Source organism: Anarrhichthys ocellatus, unplaced genomic scaffold (genome assembly GCF_004355925.1).
Source record: "Anarrhichthys ocellatus isolate YVR2014 unplaced genomic scaffold, GSC_Weel_1.0 scaffold55, whole genome shotgun sequence".
NCBI lineage: Eukaryota > Metazoa > Chordata > Actinopteri > Perciformes > Anarhichadidae > Anarrhichthys > Anarrhichthys ocellatus.
In genome coordinates, this window is record NW_022280085.1 from 1,812,582 (window position 1) to 1,821,830 (window position 9,249).

General features: G+C 43.4%; 1 long non-coding RNA gene across 1 annotated transcript in view; it reads right to left on the minus strand.

Moving 5' to 3' along the window:
• Positions 1-17: 17 nt before the first annotated feature.
• LOC116396450 (uncharacterized) overlaps positions 18-9,249 on the minus strand; it is an 81,859-nt gene continuing 72,627 nt past the window's right edge. The window contains exon 4 of the long non-coding RNA XR_004213601.1: positions 18-286. This is a non-coding gene — a long non-coding RNA (uncharacterized LOC116396450). The remainder of the gene's footprint in view (positions 287-9,249) is intronic.

Here is a 9,249-nt window from a genome sequence, read left to right on the forward strand (position 1 = left end):
CACACACACACACACACACACACACACACACACACACACACACACACACAGTCTCACCCTTTCTCGTCTCCCTCTGATGAGTTGCTATCCTGCTTGTTGGACATTGGCTCCATGTAGCCTCAGTCCCGTCCGGCAGCCAATCACAGGACAATGAGGCGGACCTCGACCTCGCCAGCTTGCTCAGCATTCGCCGGCGGCCCCTTCAACAGACAGCCATCGGAGAATCTGGGCAGCGGTTGGCTGAGAGGAACACGGTGGGCGGGACATCAGTGGAAGCATAAGCGAGCTGGAGGGGCAAAGAGAGAGAAGCCACAGTAAGAAACAGACACATAGTGACATTAACATGTATTCACAGAAAATTCACAATGTGTTTATAGAGATGTGCGTGCAGTTTTTCCAGTAAGACCTGGAATTGATAATGATGTGCTTTTAAAATAAATATTTTTAGCATTGCCGTCTAAATGCATGACTGTAAAAAAGTCCACAAACCAATGGGTGACGTCACGATGACTATGTCCACTTCTTATATACAGTCTATGCTGCAAACATGCATTTAACATTTCAATTTCAGATGACCAAAAGTTGTTACAAGTCTTTTGAAAGAGGGCATGAATGAGTTTAAGACTGAGGAATGAGTGAGGAACACATCATCTTCAACTTAAAGGGACAACACTCCACAGGTCAGATCCTTTTGTCTCGGTTCATTCCTCAATTTCCTCATTACATATTTTGATTCGGACTTCACAGAGGCTGCTCTAATTTCACAATACAGGCCCTGTGTTCGCCACTACAATCCAGCGCCTATTAGAGGAGACATACTCCAGCAAATCTAATTTACTATAAGCTACTTACAAGTCCTCTGAAAGGAATTTGGGGTAAATTGCTCTCCACAATTTCCATGGTTTTTTCCCCCATTTTTTATTATTTAGTGTTTTTATTAGTGTCATTCTCTGACAGACGCAAGCCAATGCATACACTTGCTTTTAAGCTTGTTTTTCACTGTGTGGACCGCTAAAAGTGTTCCCAAGAAGATTTTTTGAGCACAAAAAAATGCAAACATGTTGATTTTTAGTGAGGTTTCGAGGTGGGTTAAAGGATTTTTGAAATGCTTTTAGTCAGCTAGGCTCTAGGGATGGCGATGTCTGTTGTTAGGTCAGTCGATGGGTCCAAAACTTTGGTCCAGACTTAAATATCTCAACAACTATTGGATAGATTGCTATAAAGTTTCATACAGACATTCGTGCTCCCCAGAGGACAGTGACTTTGGTAGTCACCTGAGGTGAAGTAAAATGTCTCAGTAACTGTTGGATGGAATGCTGATTTATTACGGACATTCTCCCTCAAGACGAATTAAAACAACTTTTCGGGATCCTCTGCTCCATCAGGCCAACATTTTATTCCTACGTTCCATGACGTCACCCATTGGATTGTGAACCATTTTGAAGCCTAGAAATCGGCATTTTGGCCGTCGCCATCTTGGTTTTTGGTCCCAACGCTAAGAAAGGCATTTTTAGGCGACCAAAATGTTACAACTAACTTTCACGAACTGAAAACACAAGACAAAAACATGGACAACGCCGTGGCAGCGTCCTGTCAATCACAAGGTGGCCCCGCCCTAAATCATAGCACATCATGCAGTGTGGAAGAAGACTTGAAACTAGAGATCGAGATCATAAACTCATGTTTACAATATTTACTGAGGTAATAAATCAAGAGAGAAGTAGTCATTTTCTCATAGACTTCTATACAATCAGACTTATTTTTGCAACCAGAGGAGTTGCCCCCTGCTGGACATTAGAGAGAATGCAAGTTCACGGCACTTTTACGTTGGCTTCATTTTTTTGACCCGGAGTTTGCCGCCTGCAAAACTTATCACATTCCCATCAGCCTTAGCTGTTAAGTGATAAATACCAAATGCTAGCATGCTAACATGGTAAACATCATACCTGCTACATCAGACTCACACACCTCATTCTTATAGTCATTACAATCAGGAACACTGGACAATGTGAAAAGCACAGCATTGTTTGTACAAGTTCCAGACGTTCAAATGTTCTAAAACGGCACCTAAATGTTGAGGAAGGAAACTCACTTAATGATAATTGATTGATAATTCAATAACTCAATCAACATTTTGTTTAATACCATGACTAAGGAGGACACTTGACTGGGACTGGCTGACATGAGTATGATCCGATGTCCTTATCAGTGAAATTAAATCAAATCAAATTAAAAGGAAGCACGAGCTTCCTCCAGTAGGCTGAATACTTTGGGTCTTACTAGACAGGCTTTTATTAGTAATGTTATGCAATTCATGAAAACGATGCCCTCCTCCTCGTTATTAATCATTATTAATAACATAACCGGATTATCCTGCTAACCCCGTGGACACTTGCCAGAGATTAAAATATTAGTCTGGTCATGGTTTAGTGGCTGTGTCAGAAGAATCCTTTAAAAATGTGTCAACTCACTATTAGATAAAAAAACAAAAAACAACCTCTTCCTGTACGAGTAAAACGACAACTACATCACATGTTTTTTGCCCCACCTCAGCTGCATGCATATCACCATGCGAGGAGCAGAGAGTGCCAGAAGAGGGCACCAGAGTCACCACAACACCGGCCGCATGTGACCTGAGCTGACCTGGTTTCCTGCACAGAGCCTGGCTATTACAGGCTGTGCTCACATCATTGGACCACTGGATAAAAAAATGCTTATGAGGAGAGGCTGAGTCCCTGAAGATTGAGTCATACACTTAGCGAAAATGCACACAATGCATTTGTGTACTTATACAACTACGCGCAGTGTTTCCCACGGGACTTGTGTGAGACTGCGGTGGGCGGGCCTTTGGACCCTCTAGGAGGGTTCGGGGTCAAGCTCTCCGGGAAGAAGAAATGTGTACAATTTAAATGCATCAAGCTGGGTCACTTGAGTATTTCCATTTTATGCAACGTTCTACTTCTAGTCCACTTCAACCCAGAGGGGAATATTGTACTTCACTACATTCATTTGACAATATTAGATTCTGCATTAGGAGTACTTTTTGATTTGAGTCCAAGGTGATGTCTTCAAATGTCCTGTTTTGTCCATCCAACACTCCCAAAACACAAAGATCATTCATTTACAGTGAAAAAATAATAATCAGAGAATATTTACAATTCTTCACATATTTGAGAAGCTGAGACTTTCTCCTTTTACCTGAAAAAAAAAAGAATCTATTTTCAGAATACCCGATGATTAAGTTCTTGTCGATGGACTATCGTGTTAATCATCCAATCATCTCTAGTTCACTGTGTGCGATAATGTCACCCGGGGCTGCAACTAACAATTATTTTCACTGTCGATCAATTCATGTGTTATCTTTATGATTAACTGATTCATCTTTTCGTCTTTCGCATATCAGAAAATTGTGATAATTGTGAAGCCCAGTTTGATAATAAAGCCCTATGTGACGTCCTCCAATTGCTCGCTTTGTCCGACCAAAAGCCCAAAAAGAAAGATGTTTAATTCAAGGGATTCAAAACAGAGAAAAACCTTCAAACTCGAGAGGCTGGAACCAGAGAATATTTTGTGTCTTTGTTGAATAAATTACTTTACCGATTAATTGGTTGTGAAAATGTTCAGCAATTCATTGACTGACACTTTACTAACCGACTTCAATGTAATTTGTCCGTTTTGGGTCTTTTTTATGGGATCTGCTGATAGTAAAAAAGAAAGAAACAAAAAATAGGGTTTACTTTGTAAAGTAAAGCTTTCCAAGCTGCTTTAAACCCAGAGGAAAGAAAGACGGCTGAGCTCCACTTCTCCAGATGTGACAGTAGATGGCATCAGAGTGTGTGAGATAAGATCAGACCACTAATCACACACACCCAACACCAACTATTTCACAGTCAAGATTTGTTTGCTAATTGTGACAATTAGTATCAATAAGAGCTGGAGCGCTTCCGGGTAGTTTGAGTCTGACCGAGCTGTGTTCAGATCGTCTGCATGCATCAATTTGAGCGCGCAAACAGGACCTTCTGATTGGGCATACACAGAAAAAACACATGGCTCAAGTCGTTGCCGCCAGCTAACAACATGGCAACACTATACTTCCTGTTTACATCCACCAAAGCCCCTAAATGATGGAAACCATAGTTCCGAAAGCATAATTATTCCCCAAATCAGAGGAAGACGCTGTTGACTACTTCTTCGGATTCCTGACAGACTTTAAAAACGCCTGTTTTAAGTTAATTGTGCGACAAGGAAGTTAAAAGATCTTGCACTGAGACGTACTGGTTGCTGCCTGGAGTTGAGTTTGGAGGAAGATGTCAGAGTTCCACAGAGCAACGAAGACTAATCACAGGATTTTTTTATTAATGTATTAAGTCTCAAATCGAGGCTGAATATTAGTGTGTGTATGTCGAGTACAAAGCATTATTAATGTGCTGCATGTTTCAATAAAACGGAGCCTGTTCCGGCTTTCTCCCCACAGTCCAAAGACGTGCAGTCTGGGTCAGGTGATGACTCTAAATTGCCCGTAGGTGTGATTGGTTGTCTGTCTCTATGCATAGTTTGCCCAGCTGGGCTCGGTTCCAGCCCCCCCTCCCCCGGCCCCCCATCCCGACCGTGAACAGGATAAGCGGTTACAGATAATGGATGGATGGATTTTCTTTTCTTTTTTTCATGCCAGCGTACTACATTTCTAACTTCATTTTTAAAACAAAACTTGAAGTTGAAAAAAAGGAGAACCCCCCCCGCAGATAATTTATAAAGCCATGAAATAAAAAATAATTATTTGTAGGGAGGTAAGAGGTGCTGAGAAGTTCGACTCGACCCCATCAATGTAACCCAGTGTGACCCCAGATCAATGTAATGTGCATTAACTGCAGACGGATCAGTATGTCCACTCCGCTGTGTACATACTGATCCAGTCTGTCTGGAAACAGGGCAATTAAGAGATCAGACACGGGTGTTACAAAACACACACACACACACACACACACACACGATTACGTGCTGTCTATTTAACCATCAAAAACACAAATACATACCTCAGTCTTTGTGAGACATGTTCTCCCAACATATTTTCTCCAACACACTAAGTCAAAGGCACGGCCGCACACACACACTTCTACCTCAGAGTAGGGGGGCGTTGGACGGAGTCCAAGCTGATTAGATGGAGAGAGGAAGCAGCACAGCATGATCAAAGATCTGTTTCCCTCCCTCTCTCTCCCTCCCTCCCTCTCCAGCTCTTTCCCCGTTTCCTCCATATCACCTCCCTCCCTCTTCTTCCTCCCACTATATCACTCGCTCTGTAATTGCATCGGCAAAATCAGCAGGGGGAAGAAAAACAGTCAGCGCGCGCCAAAAAGAGATGGAGTGGCCCAAAATGATTGTCCTTTCAGACTAATCTAATTGTAGCTGTGCTCGGGGGACAGCAACTACACGCTAGTATCCACTGAAAACATCCAATTTATTTGCAAAACATTCCCACTTCAAGGTCCGTTAAGTAGCTCATCCGAAGCTTTTAATCTTCTCAATCTCTATCATGGTGTTAATATTCACTTCAAATCCAGACGCCAATCAATAAATCAAATGCTATGCCAAAAAACAAAAGAAAAAGAGGATAAAAATCTGGTATTTGTGGCTGTCGCTGGACTTTAATAACCTTCCTGTCTACTGTGAACTCGTCACCGCAGTCTTCCACAAGCTGCTAGCTTGACAGCTAAGAGGACTAACAGCCATGTCCGTTGTTTGCGTTCATAACTATTATTTCGGGGCCGACTAGGCGACTTTCTCACTAGACTTGGCGACCTCTGGAGCTGATGCTGCTAAAAGAGTTGGAAAAAGAGTCGTCAACACTGGGCTGGGTTGGCTATTTAAAATCTAGCATCCTCTTGGTAGCTTCTCAACATCAGCGACCCTTTTAAAGAAAGTCACATCCTGTCAAAATATTACAAATGTTCGTCGCATGGTTCGAAAGGCACAGAGTGCTGGGAATTCATAATCGACAATGGAAACACCTCCACTGTGAGTTCAAATATCAACTCAATAAAAAGAGCAAAAGTGAAGTTTGCCCTTGCAGGAAATCACAGGCACACACTGCAGCTATATGATTGGTGGGGGGGTGGGGGGCGGCATTGTAACAGCTGACATTTGGATGTTTACAGTTCACCGGGTGCATGTTTAACATGAGCGGCCTCGAGATAATCCACGACGGTGCACTGTATACAGTACATGCTGCATTATATCAGGAGCTGAAATCTCACCGATCAGCAGGGCTACGGAGGTGGGGCTTAGCGGGCGAAGCCAGGGCAGTAAGATTAGGACGTTCCGGGCTAAGATGATTTTATCAGTGCAAATGAGCTAATGACTGTCGTGAAGTCTAAGCCTGTTTATTTAACCAGCCTGGGGTCACAAGGTGCACGGATACTTAGTAAATGATGGTGCCGTTTAGAGTCCAATAGACCTTTAAGCAGGGCGGGCTTTAGGCCGGGGCTTCCTTGTGATTGACAGGCCGGTACCACGCCGTTATCCGGCCTGGAAGTTGTCCGTGTTTTTGTGTCACAACTTTAACCCTTTCACCCTGTTTTCCGTTCATTAAAGTAAATCGTAACATAAATGTCTAATTCAGTGTTCGGTTGCACTTAGCTCCGCCCTCTCGCATCACTTCTGGTTGCAAAAAAACTAAATGTCGAAAACTGCAATGCCAAAACGGCTTCAAAACGGCTGTCCACCTGTGACACAGTCACTACATCCACTTCTTATAAACAGTCTACGATCGTATCGTAGCGGAAGGAAACGCACAATGATTTCATTCATCAGGCAGACAGAAACACGACTTTATAAATGCCAATGACGCTCTGAATTTGCTGGATGTTGTTGTAAGGCCATACGATCACCATGGCAACTCTATCAGGTGAAAACCCGTCCATCAATGATGTGTTTACAGATCACTCTGCTGCTCCCCATGTGGCAAAGAAGTCTGTCAGGGTTATTAAGCACCAAAGGTCATTCTTGACACTGAAATAAAAAAACAAAAACAAATCATAACCCAAGGTTGAGTCGCTCTTCCCAGATTGTTCAACTGTAGATACGAGTTTGTCAAGATGTGACGGAAATGCAACGTTGGAGTCAGCGAGTGCGTTTATTTACATTGCGGTGGTTTATATACGGACATCAACCCTCAACGGACGCGGACAGGGCGAGCGGATTCCAGACATTGGTGCAATGTGAGAGCATGGAGCGGACCGCCTGACAGCCAGACAGAAAGCGTTTGAACGTCATCTTGGAGTCATTACTGGTGTCAAACTCTTCATCCCTCGCCTCGGCTCCTCCGGCGCCCCGTTCACCTGATGGAATCACCACACTCCCTCTGACATGTTGTTTAAGGAAACGGCTCCTTCTTCTGCCAAAGTGCTCCGCGCATGTGGTGAAACAGTTAGTCTGAATTCACTTATTCGTATTTCGAATGGAAATAAAGTGGGGAACTTATTCCGTGCCTTCTCCCTCCTCATTCCGGCCCGTTCTCCCCCTTCTTTTCCAGATCTCTCATTCTCCCCCTCACTCCCCCCGCTTCAGTCCGTGCCAGCGCCACCGCGTCCTCCTCCGCTCCATTATTTTATTTACAGTAATCATCTGCTCTGTGTGCTCATTGTTTCCACCGGCTCTCATTGACTATGCATGGCCGCCGTTTTCTCTGCCAGCGAACGCAATTATCGGCCCGCTGAGAGAGAGCATGTGTGCGTGTGTGGGGGGGTGCTTAGATGTGCGCATTTGTGCGTGCATTTCTCAGCGAGCATGCATATGTGCGTGCATTTATGTGACTTTGTGTCTGTGGATGTCTGTCTGCACGCAACTGTGCACACACGCCATCACACATGCGTGTGTGAGCATTGTCTAGAAAAACTCTTGGTCTCTTCTCCTGTATTTTGTATCTTCCTCCTGTCAAACTGAAACTCAGTCCTCCCCCATCATCTCTTTGCTCCATCTACACCAGGGGTGTTCAATTAAAACTCCAAAAGGTCCAGATTGAGAAAATCTCCTCGGGCAAACGTCCGGAACACTACAATAATATCTAACTTGCACTATTTAGTGCCATATACAGGTGCTGGTCATATAATTAGAATATCATCAAAAAGTTGATTTATTTCACTAATTCCATTCAAAAAGTGAAACTTGTCTATTATATTCATTCATTACACACAGACTGATATATTTCAAATGTTTATTTCTTTTAATTTTGATGATTATAACTGACAACTAAGGAAAATCCCAAATTCAGTATCTCAGAAAATTAGAATATTACTTAAGACCAATACAAAGAAAGGATTTTTAGAAATCTTTGCCAACTGAAAATTATGAACATGAAAAGTATGAGCATGTACAGCACTCAATACTTAGTTGGGGTTCCTTTTGCCTGAATTACTGCAGCAATGCGGCGTGGCATGGAGTCGATCAGTCTGTGGCACTGCTCAGGTGTTATGAGAGCCCAGGTTGCTCTGATAGTGGCCTTCAGCTCTTCTGCATTGTTAGGTCTGGCATTTCGCATCATCCTCTTCACAATACCCCATAGATTTTCTATGGGGTTAAGGTCAGGCGAGTTTGCTGGCCAATTAAGAACAGGGATACCATGGTCCTTAAACCAGGTACTGGTTGCTTTGGCACTGTGTGCAGGTGCCAAGTCCTGTTGGAAAATGTCCTTTTTGTCTTTAGCCCAGGCGAGACGCTTCTGACGCCGTCTGTTGTTCAAGAGTGGCTTGACACAAAGAATGCGACAGCTGAAACCCATGTCTTGCATACGTCTGTGCGTAGTGGTTCTTGACGCACTGACTCCAGCTGCAGTCCACTCTTTCTGAATCTCCCCCACATTTTTGAATCGGTTTTGTTTCACAATCCTCTCCAGGGTGCAGTTATCCCTATTGCTTGTACACTTTTTTCTACCACATCTTTTCCTTCCCTTCGCCTCTCTATTAATGTGCTTGGACACAGAGCTCGGTGAACAGCCAGCCTCTTTTGCAATGACCTTTTGTGTCTTGTCCTCCTTGTGCAAGGTGTCAATGGTCGTCTTTTGGTCAACTGTCAAGTCAGCAGTCTTCCCCATGATTGTGTAGCCTACAGAACTAGACTGAGAGACCATTTAAAGGCCTTTGCAGGTGTTTTGAGTTAATTGGCTGATTAGAGTGTGGCACCAGGTGTCTTCAATATTGAACCTTTTCACAATATTCTAATTTTCTGAGATACTGAATTTGGGATTTTCCTTAGTTG